The sequence below is a fragment of the Puma concolor genome, chromosome A1 (genome assembly GCF_028749965.1).
Source record: "Puma concolor isolate L17-30 chromosome A1, mPumCon1.1.hap2, whole genome shotgun sequence".
NCBI lineage: Eukaryota > Metazoa > Chordata > Mammalia > Carnivora > Felidae > Puma > Puma concolor.
In genome coordinates this window covers 111259156-111278981 of record NC_141667.1, presented here as the reverse complement: position 1 = coordinate 111278981, position 19826 = coordinate 111259156, and the positions used below count along the sequence as shown (strand labels likewise).

At 43.6% G+C, this 19826-nt stretch overlaps 3 long non-coding RNA genes across 3 annotated transcripts in view; 2 read left to right on the top strand and 1 right to left on the bottom strand.

The window, feature by feature from the left end:
• The window catches only part of LOC147584364 (uncharacterized), a 158620-nt gene that overhangs the window by 38405 nt on the left and 100389 nt on the right, over positions 1-19826 (top strand). The window lies entirely within an intron of this gene.
• On the bottom strand, positions 14360-15148 carry LOC147584366 (uncharacterized). Its single transcript, XR_015248955.1, has 2 exons — positions 14985-15148; positions 14360-14533 (listed from the first exon to the last, which is right to left on the bottom strand). It is a non-coding gene; the product is annotated as an uncharacterized LOC147584366 (long non-coding RNA).
• Positions 15192-19826, top strand: part of LOC147584365 (uncharacterized) — a 30767-nt gene continuing 26132 nt past the window's right edge. The window contains exons 1-2 of the long non-coding RNA XR_015248958.1: positions 15192-15405; positions 17325-17450. This is a non-coding gene — a long non-coding RNA (uncharacterized LOC147584365). The remainder of the gene's footprint in view (positions 15406-17324; positions 17451-19826) is intronic.

The window sequence follows — 19826 nt, the reverse complement described above, 5'->3', positions numbered from 1 at the left end:
AGGCGAAGTTGAGCCTGTGTAGGGTGTGTGCTTTCATGTGTGTCTTTTTTCTTTGTCCAGCATTTTTCTTTGCATGGCTTTATTCATTTTATCATGAAGCAGATTGCACGGGGAGGGGGGAGGGAGGGAAGGAAAGAGGGAGAGAAAATATGACTGTCATAATGAATACAAGCCAGCAGTGGCCTTAAGACGGTGATCTTAGCAGGTGCCTCCAGCCAGCCCTGCCCAGGTGTCTGTAGCAGATTCCGTGTCCTCACATTCACCTGGCTGATCCATATCCCCTCTTCCTTCTTGCTGCCAGAGTTCAGGGCTGCCTGAAGTCCACCTCCTGACTTGTGCAGAGTGCTGACTCCTCCACATCCCTGCTTAGTCATTCCGAGGTGGGAAGGGATCCCACCAGCTAAGCTGGTGGCAGCCTCAGCTGAATGCCAAATCTGACTGGGCTGTCGACCCCTTTGAACTCCCTCTGGCTGCGGAATCTGCTATTGTTTAGATCCTGTGGTGTGCAGAGACTAGTGACAAAGCCTGGTGGTGAGGAGAGAACGGGAGAGAGATGGCAGCCCAGGGGGAACGGAGCGGGGGTGGGGGGTGGGGTGGGAGGACTTTGACTTGGCCTGGGCAGCGCTCGGAGGGTCCAGGGTGCTCTCTGCTGCAGGAAGGTGATGTTTACTTGGCTACAGGGCCAGCTCCCAATGGACTGCTTCAGCTAAGCATTTCCTTTTGGCAAGGGGAGCAAATGTTCCTTTGCCCTTATCACCCTGCTTGGTGGCAACTTAGGCTTTTCAAGAGGGGACATAAATATTAGGGGAAGTTGGGTCACCTACCAGCCATTTAAACCAAGAAAAATATATCTTTGCTTCTCAGGATAACAAAACCACACGAAGGAAAGTGCTGGATACAGAAAAAGTAACAGCTTTTAAAAATCTGACTAACCTACAACAGTCACTAAAGCATTTGATGGTGTTTTTTCCCATGCCTTCCCTTTGTAGATAGTTTATTGTTCATTCATTCATTCATTCAATCCTTAAGTGTAAGTTGAGTGCCTACTGTTGCCAGTGCCTTGAGATAGGACCCCCAGCAAGGTAGATAAAACATCCTAACCCCGGGGACCTTACATTCTATGGGGAGGAGGGTCAGCTATCTCTTACATTAAATTTCTTACCATGTTTTCATTTGTCAATCAATCCTCATGAGCACTTTCCTTATTATTATATCATCTTTGTGCCCTTATCCTGATAATTGCTTACTTTTCCAAGTGAATGAGTCAATTTATTTGACCAGCTCACTACAGTCGGGGATGAGCTCTCTTTCCAATTTTCACAGTTTTAAATAATGTGATAAATGTATTTGTGTGGGCGATTAAAAACACTTTTTTCTGTATTTTGGATGTTTTCCTCCTTGGCCATATCTCACAGTACCAGGCAGGACTCTTGGTTACAAACAACAGAGCCCAAATATGGTAAACATAAGCAGAAAAGGAATGTATCAGAAGGCTCTCCATCCAGTAGCTTATAGGATAGATGGGAGGCTGGAGAACCAAGCTCAGAAAAGCAGCAGGAATGAAGGGTTGGGGCACCAAGAGTATAGCCCAAGTCCCCTCCCAGAACAGTGTGCTAGGAGGCTGCAGTCCCCTTCCTCCTGGACACAGCTTCAGTGCCATGGTCTCTTGACTCTACCCACATCAGGAAGAATCTTTATCTTCCGCAGACCTCTTTCTCACCCCCTTCCTCAAGATTCCGAGTTTAGGATGTGAGCTTGGGCCTGGCCTGGCAGATCACCTGCCTGCCTCTCTGTTTCTTACGAGTGAGAGGAGGGAATCCCACATCCTTCCTCGGCTGTCCTAGTAGGAGGTGGATTTCTGACACTCCCCCCATCCTCCAGGAGGGGTGGATTCTGGATAGGAAGAAGAAAAAATATCCACTACAAACACATTCCCTTATTTATTCTATGTGTTTATTATAGGTGTGGGGGGAGATGGTCAGGGAGGGACATAATTAAAAGACCATTCAATTTTGCCTGCCTGTGGAGGGCATAAATACTGCCCAGTAGTGTTGGGATATGAGCCGGGGTGTTGGGCCCCTGCACCAACCCTGAGGCACTTAGCACTCGGGCCTGGATAACATGGGTCAAGTTTACCCTGATAACCGCCGTGTATGGGTAAGAAAACCGGGGCTTGAAATGGATCTGTGGCTTCTACGAGATCACACAAGACAGGAAATGTGAGCCTTGAGTCTAGGTCTTCTGAAACCCACGAAGGTTACTTGACTCGTACTGCTTCCTAGCGCTGGGCTGGTGGCTGGTTATAAGGCGTGCCTGGAGCAATCTAGGCAAAGGCACTTTCAACAAAGGGGCCTTTGTAACAAGCCTTTCTTTGTTTAGCCACCAGACTGTTCCCTGGAGTAATTAAGGCCTGTAGTTCTTAGATATAAGGCTGGCTGACATTACTTGACATAATACAGCAATCTGAGCTTAGATGCCAGTGCAGCGTTTGAAATGCATGAGCCAGGGCAGGCCTCCTCCCAAACACCTGGGCGCTAGCCACGTGGCTGGATGGCCCTGCCTCTCTTGCCAGCTCTAATGATAAAACAACACCCTCTGGTTCTACGGGCAGGGGTGCTAGTGGCATGAAGCCTCTCTTGCTGTGGCGGTATCTCCAGCACCTGCAGATGGACGTCTGGCCTGCTGCTGCCCAGAGGAGAAAGGTCATAATCTTCCATGCATCCATGCGCACAGGCGATGCCTGCCTGCATCTTTTCTTGCCAGTGCACAGGGGCCTTCTGGGGTGGTAACTGCTGTCCTCTGTCCTGAGAGATAGTCTCCCCTTAATTCCCATGGGGTCTTGGGAGCATGCATTAATATTAGCTTGTACTGTCATCTTTTCTCCTCCGTGAGCCTTCACCTTTGTGTTAAAAGTCCCTCATCTAAGGGCAGAAACACAAGCTTGACTCTCCCTGGAGCTAGGAAATCAGCCTTTCATCAGACTTGTACTGCTGGGGACCATGAGGGTCACCGGACAGAAGTTCCATCTCTGCCCTCAGAGCACTTTCGATATCTCGGAGGGTGGTGACAATTTGGAGGGGAAGAGAGAGAAGGTGCTTTCTTTAAAGACAGTGCCTGGGTCGTGGCCTTGACCGATGGCCGTGCCTCTGCTGGAGGCCTTTGCTTTCCCTGACCCCCCAGAACACACTGGTGTACAGATCGTCTGCCTGGCAAATCAAGTCAGGCTTTTAGCTAGAAGTGGAACTTTGGCATTGGTAGAGTTAACATTTATAGATTCAACTATTTGTGTGTGCCCTTAAGGGCTCATGACATGAAGTGATTTTTAATCACGCTGAAGCACACATTTCCGTTACATGCGGGTGGGTGAGTCACTTCACTACTGAGAATCTGGCATCAGTGTTTCAACAGAGCTTGGGGCTCTCCAACCCTCCTCACCAATGGCAATCTGTGAGGGGAACTTTATGCGTTAGCAATATTTGGGGATTTGGAGAGTTGTGAGGTTCTCTGGCTGAGTCCCCTGGCCGAGGTGGTGAAGGCCCTGGTGTCTCAGGCTCACCCTTCACCACTTCCGCTTATGCCGCACGTCCCTTCTGAACCCTCAAGCTTGGGAGCAGGCTCTTGCAGGCTCGCTGCACCTGCTCACCTCAGGACAGGGGCAGTGGCACGGGCAGGGCGAGCAGACCTCCTGGCTGCTGCGTGTGGTGTGGGACTGCAGTGTCTGCTGAGAATTTAAAGCCAATAATAAAATCGACTGTAAGTCAGTCTGCTTTTTATTATCCCCATGCCGGCAATTCTAAACAATGTCAGTGATAAAATACTCCTTCCCCAAAATCTTTTCTTGGTCCACGTTCTAAACAATTGCTGTAGCGACTGTTGAATTTTAATTATATACAGTCATAGAAGTGTGTGTGTGTGTGTGTGTATATGCTTCAAATTAGCATATTTTATTACTTGTCTTTTAATAAATATTATATCCCACCTGAAAGTTAATCAGAAGAACTCCCAAGAAGAATAGTCCAGGATGGTTCGAGCTGGCTTGAGGCATAGCTTGTGTCTCCAGCCCCCCCCAGTACTAGGTATTCCTATATTTAGATGACAGGTAAACAATGATAGCACAGTGATTGCAAAGCCAAGAAACAAAGCCTGAGTTAATTCAGTTCTGTCCTTGCACATGACCACTTGGTGTTTTGGGGTTTAAGATTTCGTAAATGCAAATTGTTTCATACACGACATATTTGATTTTGAATAGCATTTTCAAAATTGAAGTTTATTCTGTCTAAGGGATTGTTTTAAAACAATGTTTAATAAATAATGAGAATAATAGTAATTACTGATTATTACAGGATTATCGCTGAAAACAATTTTGTCACCTGGAGGAGGGCATTAAAAAACATGATCCGCTTTGGGTGTCAGGCACGTGAGATCTGCCACTGCCTGTGCCAATTCAGACAAGGGAAATCACTCTAGTTAGTTGAAACAGGAGGGCATAAATAATCAGGTATTCAGTGGCCTACAAACGCTTTGAAGGGCTAGGGAAGCAGGCTGGAGTCAGAGCCCCTAGAAACAATTTCAGCTCCAAGAATTACTGTGTATTCTGGCGGGAAGGCTGTACTCCCACCTTCCCACAGCCTCTGCCGTGACCTGGGCCAGCCAAGTCAAGACTCCGTACCTTAGGGTGCCCCAGTGGCTCAGTCAGTTAAGTGTCTGACTTAGGCTCAGGTCATGATCTCAGGGTTCATGGGTTTAAAGCCCACGTCAGGCTCTGTGCTGACAGCTCAGAGCCTGGAGCCTGCTTTGGATTCTGTGCCTCCCTTTCTCTCTGCCTCTCCCCTGCTTGCACTGTCTCTCTCTCTCTTTCAAAAATAAATAAACATTAAAAAAAAAAAGCCTCCATGCCTTGCCTCTCACCCCACCTAACTGAGCTCTAAATAGAAGTCTTGTGCCAATGCATCTAATTGGCAGAACCTAATCCTACCTGGACGTCTACCTGCAGAGAAGGACAGGGAACTTTGTTTTTTGTTTTCCGGTGTCTCCAGTATGGGATGGTGCCCTGGAGAAGCTCGGAATGGAGGTTGAAGAAGCCAGTGAACAGCATTCTCCACACTGGCCCAGCCAGGTATCTCCATATCACCTTCCTTTGGTCTCTGGAGGGGTAAGGAAGCCAGATTCTGTCCAGTGCTGACTTCTGGAAATAACGGCTATCTCTGCAGTCAAGTGTTTGCAGGGCAGCCATTTTTGTGCTGGTCCCCTCTCCTTTCCTCCGAGGGTATCTTTCCTCCCCCTCTTCCTGGGCTCCTCCTCCTGGTGGGGAACATTGTGCGGTGCTCTCCAGATCTTTTTTTCACCAACTCCCTCACATCTTTTGGGGAAGAGTGGCCCCCAAACACCCCCAGCTCTCCAAGAAGCCACCTACTCACATACATGTGTTTTCATCATCATTGTTCTTTTACAGTAACTTTTTTTTCAGGGATTCTTATTACACATTTGCAGATTAATTGCAACCCTTGTCCTCAAGGAGTATTTGCTACCATTCTCATAACATTAAAAATACTCTAATTTGCATCTGCACTTGGGCCCTGAAACCTCAGCTATCCTGTACCTTGGGTGCCTTTGAGTGATGCTGGGACCAAGGAGTAGGCTCTGTGACAATCACCTGGAGGGTGACATTGCAGAGGGTGGCAGGATGTGACCTTGGCATGGAAGCGGCAGATAAGGTTTGAACCCAGTAGCCATCCTGCAAGCCTGGAAGTAGAACCTGCTGGACAGCCACAAACACTATGTGAAACTCTGCTCACGAGGCCGGGAGGGAAGAGCCTATGGCAGTCTGCAGCCAAAGAGGCTGGATTTCTTTGTTGCAGCTTTTATGACTGTGTGGCTAAAGACCATTACCTCTCTGGGAAGGGATGTTACTTATAGTGATGGAGGTTCTTCTTTTTGGCCAATTGGGACTGGGCAAGGAGCTGGCACAGAGAGAAGTAGGAAGCAGGATTTGTGGCATCTGGGGTATTTTCCTCTGGAAATATTGCCTTTGAGACAGCGTGAGTTGTTAGCATGGGAGGCTGACTCCTTTCTCTACTCCCCCTCACCCACAGCCGCCACCAGGATGCTCAGAAACGTGTCCACAGCCCTAAGCCCCAGCATTGAGTAGAACTGAGGAAAGGAAGTGGGTCTAGCATGTCTTTTTTCTTCCCCTTCCCAGTGACCCCCACAGGTTCACACCAGTCTTCTGAAGCCTTTTCCTCTTCCATCCCTGCTGCTTGCTAGTGGCCGGAACCTCGTTTTACTTCTGATAATGGGGTCAGAGAGTTTGACCCATAACCATCACCTCCACTGAATATAGGAAGTCTCACTTCCTTATTTATTTTTTAATAGTTTACTTTTTAAGTAAAAATTATGTATATTTAAGGTGTACAACATGATGATTTGATATATATATGCATAGTGAAATAATTACTACAGTTGTTATGGAACATGGGTTTTTTTCCCCAGAATTCCATGTCCTCTTCAAAGTATGCCTTCCCAATGTTTTATGAGGACATGACATACCACATATTCAGTTTTATGTATATAACATGTCTCTATTCAGTTCATGTAATACTTATTTGTATACATGTACATGTACAATGCTTGTGTGTATGTATATTTGTGCGAATGTGTATGCTTGAAAATAAGATAGCAGCTTACTAGCTCACCGCACAGTCCAGAATGACAAGGCATCTTGCCGATGCCTCCAACCAAGTAAGAAGTCTTTCCAGAAATGGGCATGGTCAAGATCAGGCTCTTCTTGAAAGATACAGCTAATTCTAACCGGCACATTGAGATTCTAAAGTTAAGAGCACATTGTGAAATGTGAATCGATGTGACATTGTCAAACAAAATGACCTGTGGGCTTGGGAAGTTGGCATTTGTAGGAGGAGGCCAAAGTGTGCATCTTAATCTTGATTTCCTTTGGGAATATTTCCTCCATTGTGTTCCTGACTCTGATTATGTTCTTGTGCAATCAAAATAGCTCTAATCTCCTGGACAACTAACTAACTAACTAACTAACTAAGTAACTAACTAAACTAACTTCCTCCCTTCCTCCCTTCCTCCCTTCCTCCCTTCGTCCCTTTCTCCCTTCCTCCCTTCCTCCCCTCCTCCCTTCCTTCCTTCCTTCCTTCCTTCCTTCCTTCCTTCCTTCCTTCCCTCCCTCCCACCCTCCCTTCCTCTTCCCTCCCTTCCTTCCTCCCTTCCTTCCTTCTTTCCTTCCTTCCTTCCATTCCCTCTTTCTCTTTCCCTCTTTCTTTCTTTCTTTCTTTCTTTCTTTCTTTCTTTCTTCTTTTTCTTTCTTTCTTTTTCTTTCTTTCTTTCCAGGAGAAATTGTTTTGTTTTGGTTTCTGATCAGCAACAACTGTTTGGTTTTTAAGATCTAAGTCTACATGTGTGCACAAAATCCCAGCACAGTAGGAAAAGGAAGGAATTTAAAGTCCTGCTTGGTGTGTAAATTATTTAATGCACAAGGACCTCAAGTGTTCAACCAGAAAACCAAAGTTCAGCATTCAGAATTCGACCTCAAAATGGCATGAACAATCCAATAGGTAAGCACAGATTTCTTCTTTATAGCCATAATCTCAGGATATTATGAAGCTTTTAGCCTTAAGAAAATTTCAGTCAGGATTTGTATTTAACATCAAGTTTATCTTTCCCTTGATTTTAAATGTATAGTAGGGACGGGGTAAGCTGCATAATAACAGAGGTTCTGAATTCTAATATAAGGTTTGTCACCTTATCTCTTCTTGTCTGTCAATACATCATTTGGCTAGTTCCCTATTGCATACTGTAACAGCTGTTTTTGGGGATCTTGAGCCAAAGCATACTGTTTAGAGTATCCATCCATCTCCATCTCTGGACTTCACTCAGGCCCTCCCCAAACTCTCTTTCAATTTCTCGGGCTATACACTCCAGTGAAGTGCAAACAAACAGATCATTTTCTTGATGGTGATAAGGCAGTAATAGACTTTACCTCATTGCCTAGTGCCCTTCAGATATGCTTTCTACAAAACTCCTCAGCAGAACAAATATAGTTACTGAATCTGGTTACTGGTACACAATGAAATAATAGCTAAATAACATAGTCACATGGTTATAATATAGTTAAATCATGCGGCAAGTTGCACACGATAAAAAATGTGGTCAGGCAGGGGAATGAAATTAAGGGTTAGAGGTAAAAGAGAGTGTGTATCTTTAGATGTGATCTGAAATGAAAAGCAGACACCCTGGAAAGGACATAGAAAGATGTCACCAGATGATGCCTGAGGAAGTGACTCCTCTTGTTAAGTAAGGCAAGACTTGGTAAGGATGTTGAGAAGGGCATGTTCAACTGGCTATATATATTATCTTATGTATCCTTTCCTTTCCCCTTCCAGAGCAGGTGTCCTATTTTAGTCCTTATTACCTCTTTCCTGGTCTTTACAATTGTTAAACAGCTGATCTTCCAGTTCTCTTCTGATTTATCCCACAAAGCATTGCCGAATCAATTGTCTTTTAACACCACTCTGGTTATATCATTCTTCGGTCTCACGTCCTCCAGAGCTGCTTATTACTCGCTGAAGTAGAGCGGGTACCAATTTCTTAGCCTGGTATTCAAAGCTTTGACATATTGTTTCTTCTAGGCCTGCTATCCAAAGTGTGTACCAGCACGTCAGCATCCTCTGGGAACTTAGAGAGGCAGCATCTCAGGTCCTACCTCAGAGTTAGTAGGAATATGCATTTTAAAAAGATTCTTAGGTGATTCACATGCACAGAACATTTGAGGAGCATTGCCCTACCTAGCCAAAACAAAATACCCACAAATATACTCCCTACTTTCCTATTTTGGGTTTTTGCATATGGAATTACCTCCATGTTTACTCCACCTTTGCCTGTCCTTTTACAGGATCCTTTTATGATCATCTCAAATGTAACCTCTTCCATGGAACCTTTCCTAGTTATCCCATGGACTAGGCAGATCAGCCTTTAGAATGCTTGCCAAGCCTTTTACTAATTAAACTGTCCTTGCTGAAGGGGAAGCTTTATTTGTACCCCCTCACTGGGTGCTTTTGGCCATAGAGAATTGGCCTATGGTTGGGTAATGAGCATAGATTGGTGCATCTAGTGGCTGGCCAATAAACCCAGAGTGTGGCCACATGAAATCTGAGTAGAGGCAACTAAGTTCCCTCTCTGCTTTTTAGAAATTCAAATAAGACAGTTAGCAGTGCTTGCTAAAACTAAACACCAGGAGATAGAGTCAAGGTCGTGAGCAGTCATGTGCAAACCATAGTTATGGGGAAATAAAAACTTTGAGTAAGACAAGTCAGTAGAGATAGGAGGACAGACCAGACCAGCAGACATGGTAGAGATGCCCTCAGACAAAGAGATAGAATAATGAGTACCCAGGCCTGTCCAAGTTCTTGATGACTTTTCCATGCAAGGTCTTGGGTTTTTAAAATAACACCTAACCCTCATGACTTGACAAAACCTGCATAAATCTCTGTTCCTTGCAAATGAAATAGGCACTTTGAATCCCCCCAAATGGAGCTGTTGGCTCCATCCTTAGACTGCTCTTTAAGACTGTATATCTCACTCTTGTTGGCTGTTTCCCAGCCTTGCATTATAACACCCATGGTTCTTTATAAACATCAGCTATTAGCAACTTGTGATAAGATTGCATCCTTCTCATTTTTGAGCATCTAGCAAGATACATGCTAATAGTAGTGGTAGGATTGCCTCAAACTGAATTCCATGGAAGCAAAAACATTACAGTGAAGAGATCAGGGAAGGAAGGTGATAGGATCTATTATTAATAAGGGAAACTGAACTAAAGAGTGGCCAGCGTTTACTTGAGGCCTTTGGTGCATTGTACCAACCAAGCCAAAGAGCCACGAGCTGATGTGTATTTTTAATACAAGCTGTTCAGTGTCATGGTAGCAAAATTAGTAATTCCCATCTCTTAGGAACCTGATCTCTAACACTATTTTATCGGTAAAATAATTTCTTATAGTGAGTTGAATGTAACAAACACATGTTTCCAGCTGGTCAGCAATCTTCCTTCTTAACCTTTCATCTACTCCAGGCTGTTCCTACAGATTACAGGACAAATGATATTTGGAGAATGATGGGTCCCAGCAGATTGAAGGAGGCAGCTTCATTGCTTATATGTAGATGGTTGTCTCCCACTGAGGGTCAGTGTGGGTCTGTTATGTTTGTGCATTATGGTATATGCAAGAGAGCTATGCACACAGAGAAATGGTTCTGTGTGTGAGTGTATGTGTGTGTGTGTGTGTGTGTGTGTGTGCACGCGCGTGCGCACACGTGTTTCTGTTAGTGTGGAAGCTCAAGTTGAATTTGAAAAGCGTCATTATCATTATTTGGAAGGAAGGCAGAGAGGGGGCCCTAATTTTACAAGTAGATGGGGATTTCTTTTCCCTTTCTCAGCTCCCTCTAGGAGAACATCATGCTCCAAATCCGGAGGTTTCATCTGCTTTTAACCTGGAAGCTTCTTCTTTTATGGCTTTGTGACTCACAGGGCCCGGGTGGTGGTTGCTTTTTCTGTGTATAGAACTATAATCCTTCTCAATTATCAAAGACATAAATTACTATTATTTCCTTACCAGATCGAACATCTCCCTTAAATATGTGAAAGAAAAATTGTTGGTTGTCTGGTGAATTTTCCTCTTGGAAAAACTGCCTATTCTTAATCTACAAGTTCAATGAAAGTTCAAAAGTTTATCAGTGCAAACTCTATATTCTAATAATTCATCACCCAGCTTCTACATCCACATTAAAAGACTCTAGGCTGAGGTGTTTTGTCTTCTCTCCCATGTAAAAGTAATCAAACAGCACATTTCCCGGGCATATCGTGAATACCTATTGATCATAATCAGAGCACAGATGGTTTGAGAGAGCTTGGCTGCCATACAGGCCCTCGTGTCAATCACAGGGACAAATTGATTTTGACTACCCAGCCACAATTCTCCTACCCTAGCAGAATTCCATTCAGGGCTTCTGTTTGGAGAATTTTGAGCAGACAGCATTTCTGAAGGAGTGTCATAGTCCAACGTTATTGTAGAGGTAAACTTGATTACTGAGACAATGGTTATTTTAATGTACTTCATACTTACCTTTACCACAGGAAGGTCAATACCTTTCTCCAGTGTTGAAAGAGCTCTTATCAACTTAAACTTTATCCTGGATTTTGTCTGCTAATTAGGGAAAAGGAATATCCTGATTTGCATTTTTCTATGACAGTATGAAGTACCATTAATACTTTTCTGCAACTGGGATTTGTTTTCCTACTCACTTTTTTAATTAATAATTTCTATTGACAAAATTAAAGAGCCAATGCTTATACTATCAATCTTTCCCTTATGGTGTAGGTATGTGTACTGGAGAATAATCTGGGAGGAGAGGGCTGATACTACCAATACTATTATAAGCATTAACATCCTCTATGAGAGCCAGGGAAGAAAGGCCCTTCTTCGATACTATCCATTACTGTCCATTACTTTGCTGCTTCATACATCAAGGCTGCCAGGGCAAATTCAATAGGCAATGGGTCTGCCTCCGTCAGGGAAGGGTTTGGGATATGCATGAATGGCTTGGGGACCAAGCTCTTCTGTCCTTATCCCAGTTCCCAGTTCTGGGCTGGCCTCTTTTCCACATGATTCTCCTTACTTGTTACTTAGCCTTCTTACACTTTTTCTCTTGACTGGCTCCCCACCTGTGCCCTTACTGATCGTAGGGGCAGACTTCATAGGTGACTGTGCTTTTATGTTACTTTCTTATTAAACATCTGAACTGTTCTCCAGCCATACTTGATTGAAGGAAGAGTAGCTATTTAACTCAAAGGGAGCCAATCCATAGACTAGTCTAAACTAACCAGAGACCCCTCCAAATTCAATTTCACAGTCTGTAATCAGATAATGTTGGTTGGTTGGAATCAAAGGCCATGCAGGCCTGGAGCAGCCATTTTTGGTTTTGTGTTCTCTGTTGAGTCAGCAGGGAAAGCTCGACTGTGAAGACAAGCAAGAGATCAAAGCTGGCACAGAGATGAGAGACCTCAGACCACCACCAGGGACAGATAGGGTAATCCGGGCTCTCAGGTTTGTAGTGACCGACCTAGAAAATTTCTTGTGGCCCACCATCCCTATCTCTTGTCCTGGGATGCTCTTATGCTTGCCTGAGGTGCTGAATAGTCCTTAAAGTGGCTTGAATGAGTTTCTGTTCTTCACAACCAAATATGCCCTGACCAGAAAGTATCCTGTTGGAGAGATTCAAGTGGGGAATTTCAATTTCCTTCGCTCATCTAGTCCCAATACCTGGGAACTCTAGAAAATCATGGTGCCCTCTTTTGTTTAGATGCATGTCATTCCACAAGAGAGGATATGCCAGGACGAAAAGGTGATATTATTTGAATGTTCAAATCTCTTACCTACAAAGCCCTCTATACTCATTCTCTGCCTCTTGCTCTGACAATTGCTCCTGCTCTCTGGCATTGACCATTTACTTAAATCATTCTGCTTTATTTATTACTTTCTGTGGTAAAGTTGGCTACAGATTTGTTGTAATTGTTCCCATTGAAAGATAAAGTCTAGGGGCTCCTGGGTGGCTCAGTCGGTTGAGTGTCTGACTTGGGCTCAGGTCATGATCTTACAGTTGACGAGTTCGAGCCCCTCGTCGGGCTCTGTGCTGACAGCTCAGAGCCTGGAGCCTGCTTCCAATTCTGTGTCTCCCTCTCTCTCTGCCTCTCCCCTACTCATGCCCTGTCTTTCTTTGTTTCAAAAATAATAAAGATAAACATTAAAAAAAGAATAGAAAGATGAAGTCCAATCCCATTCCCTTCAATATGAACTGCTTTTGTGACCTGCTTGATCAATAGAATGTGGTAGAAGTGATGTCTGGATGTTCCAAGGTTAGGTCATAAGAAACCTTGGAACTTCTGGCTGTGCCCCTGGGAACACTCTCTTGGAACCCTGAGCTGCTGTTGTAAGAAATCCTATTACCCTAAGGATTGTCATGCTGTGAGGAGCCCAAGTTGAAGTGAGGGAGATGGTAGGGAGAGAGGCAGGCCAAGGACTAAAAGTGCCAAACCTAAGAGTGCAGAAGCCATCTTGAAGATGGACCATCTAGCCCCAGCGGACACCATGTAGATCAGATATAAGCCAGGCAGCAGAGCTCTTCATGAATTATTGAGACACAACTATTATAAGCAAAATAGAAGGTTTGTTTTAGACTACTAAATTTTGGGATAGTTTGTTGCACAGCAACGGATAACCAGAATATTCTAAGTCATCTCAGGGCTACTTCAGCCTCCTCGTCTTTCCTTGCATGATTCCCTAGCCCAAGGACACCTTCTTCCATCCCCTCCACCTCTGTTTTAGATATCAGGACAAGTATCTCCCTCTCTGAGGGAGTATATTTAGCCAAGGCCACCCTTGGAACCTTTTGCTTATGCAGTCCTGTGTGCCTCTTTGGTACGATTTTGCTGTCATGTCCTAACTTCCCAAGGGCAGAGTCTATTCCTTTTTTTCTTTTTTTCTTTTTTTCTTGTCTTGCCCCTTAATAGAGTCCTGGGCAGCAGGGATTCAGCATATGTTGAGGCTCCTAAATGTTCTCATCTTGAGATGCAGTAGCCCTGCTCACCTTAAACCAAATTTATATTGGTACTAATCAAAGGTTTGTCTTCAATTACACATTTCTGATTAGGCATTTCAATTTAGAGGTGCTTCCTATTTTTTATTCTCAAATTATGTGTAGAATGTAACTTTTGGGGTGGTTGGGAGAAAACTGCAAGGAGCACAGAAGGAAGTCCCATGTAGCATAAATAATGAACAGAATCAAGTGACACCCTCTGAGTTTGTCTGCTTATCAACAATGCCTGGATCATTTATGGGAGGTCAGGGTCAAATTCTGTTTATAGTTGTGTTCTAGCCAGGGTGAGTGAGTGGTTTTTAACCACATCACCTCTTTCTAAAACCCGTTTTGTTTGGACTTCTCCCAGCCCACCTCAATGAACTTTCACATGTTCCCAGGGCATTTTTTTTTCATTTCCATGTACCTTTTGGTTTCCCCTTCACATGCAGCATTCTTTTCTGCAGTGTTCAGAAAACTCATTAGCGTCCAACCTCCTCAATTAGGCAGAGTAAACACTTATTACTCCGAACTGGCCCCCTACTGCAGGAGAGATGGATAGAATTCAAGCAAAATGTTGGCCTAGTACCCAAGGATTTGACCACGACGTTTACTTCTCTTCAAATTCAGGTCACATCTTCCTGTAGTTTTCTATATAAGTAATTAAGCTCTTATCTCCAATTTTCAAAGGATCACTGTTTCCTTTGCTACATGTATCCATTTCCTCTTTAATTCATGGTGTGTACTTATCTATTATTGTATGCATACCATTCATTTGTGGCATTATCTGCTGTTAGATTTTCCCATTTTTCTTAATCTGACAATCACAGAATCAGCAACATGATAGCAGGCGAACCAAATTGAGAGGCAGAGATCTTTTTTAATGCTGCAAAAGAAAAAGAAAGGGCACATTTTAAATGTTCTGCTTCTTAAAGAATTCTATTTAAAAAAAAAACTGTGAAGTTATTGCACTTCTCCCTGGGAATCGCGACTGTATAAATTCTAACTTTTCCCAGTGTTCAGGCACATGGGATCCAGGGAAACATTAGCCACGTTCTATTCATGTTCATAGGTCGTGACTAAGATAAATAGATTTTCAAGAAACACTGATGTGGGTGTACTTCAAGTGGGAGGAATTTCATGTTCCAGTCTCCCTGCTGAACACCTAGAATATTAGAGACTTGGGAAGTTTGTGCTTGACTCCTTTTCAGAGAGAACGTGACTGAGGTCACAGCGTGATAAATCTCTGACACGACAGTGCGAGGGAACAGGCATCGGAACAGAGGGGAGCAAAACAAGCCGAAGTGAAAAGTTCAAATGCATGATGGTATTCTCACAAGCGAGGCAGCTGAGGGTTATTAAAGAACAGCTTTCATAGAGGAGGTGGCTGATCATCCTCGTTTCAGACAGGAACGCTCTTGTGCTTTCTCTTCTCTCTGTTGTCAGTTATAATCCTGCACGTACGCGTGCACTCACACACACGCGCGCGCACACTGCGTATTTATACTCAATGTTCAATCTGTTGAAAAGTATTTACTCTTCTTCATCAGAATGGTGAATTGTGACATACATCTTCAGTTCCTTAGCAACAAACTGTCATGTCACCCTTGTGAAATCCTGGTCAGCTGAGAGGGAGGGGAACGCTGAATTGTGATGGAGAAAATCCTTATTTTAATCACAAATGTGTATAAGAACTGGAAAGACAATATGAAAAGGCAGGTCAAGGAAGCTGCGTTTGAACAAGTGTTTTTGATTAAGGTTTGTGTCGGCCCAGAAGTCCCCTTTAAGTTCCTTTTTATTGAATAATTTCCCTTTGATCCTTGAGTAACTAAAAGAAAACCCAGTGCTTGACATTAACGTGGGACCAGAACCCTGTTGTAGGATTCCTTTGCCTGACTGCTGTCAGGGGCTCCACCGGACAGGAGCCTCAGCCAGCAGGGTGTGAGCACACTCCTTTCTACAGCAGGCACTCCCCATCCCATCTCCCCCTCGCAGCTTTTCCTTTCCCAGCTCCCCTGGGGGGCGGGGTGTGCAGGACACTGGGCTGCAGCCATCATTCTGTGTGTGCCTATTTCTTTGCTTGTCTTTGACTTCAAAGAGGCTTGACAGTAGGCACTGATGACGATGTAAGAAGCTGTTGATTAGCTCAGGAAATGGACCCTGGCAAAAGGGCAGAGGGACCAGACATTGGGAATGTTGATAATTCAATCTCATCTTCTTTCTTGTTCCATCTGTTAGGAGTGATGTAAAAATAATTTCTAGAGGCAAACAAATCATTGAACGACACTAAAATTGGAGCAAATGGGAGCAAAATTAGAAGGAAACACTGCAGAATTCTTGAGAGAAAGAGGGAGAGAGAGAGAGAGAGAGAGAGAGAGACCCAAGAAAGCAAAGATTATTTAAACAACTCTGAGCAGGTTTTAAAAAACCGTATCTCTGCAATTTACCCGAATTCCCAGTTTCCATATTTAAATGTCTGATCAGTCATTCAGTTCCAATACAGACATGATGTTTGAAGGCCACTTTGTGATGGTTTTACCCTGGTTCAGATTATTTGCAATCCGGAGGGAAAATGTGCATTCTGTGCGAAAGCAAATAGAAAACATATCTGAGCACAAATCAAAAGAATGATTACCACACTCTACGCTCTGTACCCATTACTGGGTCCCCAAGGCTCTCGTTCTGTTTGTCTTGGCGCTTTTTCTTTAGCTGCCTTTGGTTGGACAGGGTGGGAACAACAGCCACCAGCACCACCCACAAAACCCTGAGCAGAGAATGAGGGCAGCGGAAATGGACAGCCTGGAAAGATGTGACATCTTTCAGGGGCTTGTGCTCCACACTTCGCTGTTGGGGGAGCCGCCTGGGGAGAACTCCCAGGGCTCCCATGGAGGTCTTTGCTGACTATGTGTCAGGAAGCGCCTGACCATTGGCAGAAAGGGCAGCCCTGCTCTCATTTTGATCTCTAGCGAGCTCTTTCTCAGTGGATAATGAAAAATGACATTTGCACAAAGTGGAGAGAAAGAGCATTGTTTCTATAACACATTACGCTTTGCACTGCTCAGGAGACAACATTTCATATCCTATAAAAAGAATTATCTATATAACTTACTTTGTGTGGCAGAAAAGTTGCAGTGTGTCTTTAAAAGAGCTGTCTTCGCACGACAAGAAACACTTTGTCTCTCCCACTCCCCTGGCCCCGGCAGAATAGCCTGTGTTTATAAGCAAATCCACTCAACCCCTTAATGATGACCTAGAGTAAACATCTGACATACACTAGCTTTCAAGCTCTCCTGTGTTTAGGCATGAATTGTTCATTTCTATGCCTTTTGTATTCAGTCTGAAGGAAAGACAAATGATACAAGGGATGATTTACATTATCAATGGAGGCAGAGGTTATGCCTGTGTTTATCTGATCCTCTGTTATCGTATAACAACCGGTGGGATAACCAGCCTGGTACACAATGACCATTTAGCTTCAGCCACCCACCCACCTACCTCATTTCCAGGTTGACTTTAATTTTACAATATATTAAAAGGACAGGCCCTGGAATTGCTACACTCCTTTGGTTCAGGCGGGCCTGTAGGAAAAGGATGGGGCTCTCATTTAGTGTCAAGCTTCCTCTCCATCAAGCCTGCCAGGGTATTGCAACTGGGACGTTTCTCTGTAATTACCCTAGGAAGATTGGTACTCAACTTTGTAAGGATGCCATGGGTGCCCTTCTCAGCAGAGCCCTAGAGATTTGAAACAAATCACCTGAACAGGGGAAAGGACTACAAGGAGTGTGCATGAGCCTGAGGAAAAGGTAAGCTCATTTTTCTTCTGAATAAGTTTATAAGAACAATTAAGTCATCTTATGAACCATCAGTCTGACCAGGAAGAGAACTTCATGAAATCAACCATAGGCAACCAGGACAACCTGAATGTGATGTCTGAATATGATGCCCCAAGACTTATAAGTCACTGAGGATCCCCTGTGGAATGAACTACTAATTCTCATGTAGTAGGAATTCATCTCTGAAAGAAGAAATGTTTCTTGGCTGCCCAGGGTGCGTCTGGTCCTGGATGTATCAGTCATCCAAGTTGCCTTAACCTCCACTGCAGACAATCCCTGTGGAACCCAGAGAGACAGATGGTGGTCAAGGCAGTAATGCTACAAGAGAAGCCAGTGGAGTTGGAGCAGGGATGGGGGTAGAAGATATGATGGCCCCATATATGAGGTCCCGAATTCTCTCTGAATGAGCTCAAAGAACGTGGGAAAAGTTTCAGTCTGGATCAGATGGAAGAAACACACTCTACCTGCTTGTTCTGACCAACCACAACTGTAACCTGCACAGAATAGATGAAGACTCTGAAAACTAAATAGTAGCAAGTAGATTGGGGAAGAAGACCAGAAATTGGAGTACCATGGAAATCGTGGTGAGTTTACCATTTTTTCCCTGATTGCCCCCATCCTGAAGTCAATGCAGCCGGAAAACCAGAAGTGGCCTCCAGGGAACTGGCTGGGGAGAGCTCCAGGACAGCTCAAGGACTGGGGAAAGAGAGTCCTAATTCTCAGAGTGCAAAAAACCATCATTTCTTTTCTCTGGTCCTCACACCCCAGTCCCCAAGCAATCCCTTAATGGCAGCAATGGGAGCAAAGGAAGCAATAAAGAGCAGAAATCAATGAAACTGAAAACAGAAAAACAATGGAGAAAATTGTAAAAAGCCAAAAGTTGGTTCTTTGCAAATATCATTAAATTTGATAGGCTTCTAGCAAGATCAAAGAGAGAGAGAGAGAGAGAGAGAGAGAGAGAGAGAGAGAAGACATGAATTGTCAGTACGAAGAATGAAGGAAGATATTGTATAAATCCTACAGACAATAAAAAAAGATCATGAGGGAATACTACAAACAAGTCTATGCACATAAATTCAACAACTTTGAAGAACTGTGTCATTTTCCTTGAAAAGCCCAAACCACCAAAACTCACCAAGATAAAATAGATAACCTGAATAGTTCTAGAGCTATTAAAGACACAGGATTTTGTGGTTTAAAATCTTCTGAAGAAGAAATCTCCAGGCTCACTGGTTATTTCTCTCAAACATTTAAAGAAATTAGACCAGTTCTATACAGTCTCTTCCAGAAAATGAAAGAGGATAGAATCCTTTCCAACTTAACTTAGGAGGCCAACATTAACCTGATACCAAACAGATCCTATCATTTCATTGATTTCTGTTCTCATTTTTATTACTCTCTTTTTTCTGCTTGCTTTAGGTGTATTTTGGTTCCCTTTTTCTGCTTCTTTAAGATGGAAGCTCAGATTATTGATTTGAATACGTTCTTCTTTTGTAGCATTATTCTAAGCATTTAATAATGCCACAAATTTCTCTCTAAACACTGCTTTAATCCGTATCTCACAAAGATGATACAAAAAAAGAAGGCTGCAGATCAATGTCCCTCATGAAGAGACACAAAAACTCTTAGCAAGTCCAATCCAACAATATATATTATAAAAGAATATTTTACCACGATCAAGTGCAATTCACCATATTAACAGTCTAAAGTTAAACACACTCTTACCACCATCCAGCAATCCCTGGGTATTTACCCTAGAGAGATGTAAATTATGTTCCTGCAAAAACCTATTCGTGAATGTTTGTAGCATCGTTCTTCATATGTGGAAATAATCCAGATGTCCTTCAACAGGTGAATGGATAAACAGACTGGGGTGTGTCTATACAATGAAATACTTAGCAATAAAAAGCAACAACTTGGATGAACCTCAAAGGCATTTGAAAGGCATTCTGAGTGGAAGAATCAATTCTGAAAAGATTATATACTATATGATTCAATTTATGTGACAGTTTCAAAGAGACAAAACTATAGTAATGGAGAATAGAACTAATGGGTACGACGAGGGAATTTTTGGGGGCAAAAGAATTGTTCAGAGTTCTTATGGTAGTGTTTGTTATATGTATCTATACAAGGGCTAAATTCCATAGGTTTATACACACACACACATGCACATGCACGCACACACACACACACACACACACACACACAGAGTCATTTTTGCACACAGTAAAAACGTAGGGAGCAAAACTCTGAGGCGGTCCACCACAGATCTTTCCCAACCCCATCTCTTTAGGGTGCCCAAGGCCACCTCTTCCTTTCCTTGCTCCCTGTTCCCAGTCTCATGGT